Source organism: Nycticebus coucang, chromosome 4, assembly GCF_027406575.1.
Source record: "Nycticebus coucang isolate mNycCou1 chromosome 4, mNycCou1.pri, whole genome shotgun sequence".
In the NCBI taxonomy this organism is placed as follows: Eukaryota; Metazoa; Chordata; class Mammalia; order Primates; family Lorisidae; genus Nycticebus; species Nycticebus coucang.
Genome location: NC_069783.1, coordinates 113,847,785 through 113,849,733, shown reverse-complemented (window position 1 = coordinate 113,849,733; position 1,949 = coordinate 113,847,785).

Genomic DNA, 1,949 nt, shown 5'->3' with positions numbered 1-1,949 from the left:
TACGCCGTCTCTCTTCTCTCTCTCCCTCTTCTCATTCTTTCTTTCTGTTGGGAGCACAACCTGTTCACATGGAAGGCAGGCTGGTCAAGCTCAGGGGTAGCAAGTATATGGGGTGAAGTGGTCCACTCAGAACATTAGTTCTGGGTTTTGGGGGGTTCTTTTTTTTTATTTTTTTAGAGACAGATTCTCACTTTGTTGCCAGGCGTCACAGCTCACAGCGACCTCCAGCTCTTGGGTGTAGGCGATTCTCTTGCCTCAGCCTCCCAAGTAGCGCCCGCCACAACACCTGGCTATTTTTTTGTTGCAGTTTGGCCAGGGCTGGGTTCAAACCCGCCACCCTCGGTATATGGGGCTTGCACCCTTACTCACTGAGCCACAGGCGCCGCCCTGTTGGGGGGGGTTCTTTTTTTTAAAGACAGGTTTCTGCCATCCAAGCTGGAGTACAATGGCACAATCTTAGCTCATAGTGACCCTGAACTCCATCAATTCTTTCTCTTTTTGAAACAGTCTCACTGTCACCTGGGCTAGAGTGCAGTGTGGCATCATAGCTCACAGTAACCTCAAACTCCTGGGTTCAAGCAATCCTGCCTCAGCCTCCTGAGTAGCTGGGACTACAAGCACATACCACCACACACCACTGGCTAATTTTTCTATTTTTTGTAAAGATGGTGTCTCACTATGTTGCTCAGGCTGATCTTGAACTCCTGTCCACAAGCAGTCTTCCTGTCTCAACCTCCCAGGGTATTCTTCTTAAACTCTGACCCTATAGGTAGATTCTGTAAACTGGATTAAAATTAGACTAGGTCTTCCACAGTTTGTTTTCCTTTTACATTTTTTCCTAAAACCTTAGGTAGCTAACATTGTTAATGGTCTGCAATTAAGGAAATGGGGCTCAAGTATCATATCCTATTACTATCGCTATAACTTTGGGAAATGTTTCCTGAGGAATGTTTAACACTTAAGACATCTCTCTGGTCTGCATTTGAGGGGGGAAGGGCTAATAAAATAGTACAAGCTGAGAAGAATTAAATACGTCCAGTGTTTGCAGCATCGTATAGATGTTTTGCCCAGTAGGTCTCAGCAATGATGGATCCATATAGGAGTGACGAGGAGCCTGTGGTTGGTATCTGTGGTATCTCAGTGAAGGACAGATGTAATATGGGCCAGGTACAGCTGTAATCTCAACACTTTGATAGGCTAAGGCAGGAGGATCACTTGAGCACAGGAGCTCAAGGCCAGCCTGAGCAACTTACCGAGATTCTGTCTCTACAAAAATAAATAAATAAAATGTTTTTAATTAACTGAATGTGGTAGTGGGCACCTTTAGTCCCAGCCACTTGGGAGGCTGAGACAGGATTGCTTGAGCCCAAGAGTTTGAGGTCGTGGTTTGAGCTATAATGGCACCAATTTGTTTGAAAGCATGCAGGCAAAATAAAATACATCTGTGAGCCAGATTTGGCCTGTAAGCTACCAGTTTGCAACCTGCTGGGTTATAGAATTTCCATTCTTTGCATAATTCACAGGAGAATAGAGGGAGGGTATTTTTGCACTGGTGTTACAGGTGTGAGCCACTGTGCCCTGGTGGATTGTTTTTCTTACCCTAAGACCTGTCTGCTCCTAGTTCTGAGTTGGCTTATCCTCAGGGAGGTGTTAAGCATTGGAAGAAAAGACCTAATTTGTCTCCTACCTCTTCTGTGGTTTTGAGGAAAGAATTTCCTTCCAAGGGTTTTAGGACCAGCAGCTCCTCTCCCATCCTAAAGGAGACCTCACTAGAAGCAAGTGCCTGGAAGGGGGCGGGGGGACGGTGGGCAGTGGTGGCTGCTCTGCTGAGGGTGGAGGTGGAAAGTTGGGGGGCTCAGATCCCCTCAGACCAAGAACCAAGGCACCACGTCTTGTGGTTGCTGAGCAAGGATGTTGCCCCTTAAGTCCCTTGGCACTGTTTCCACTCA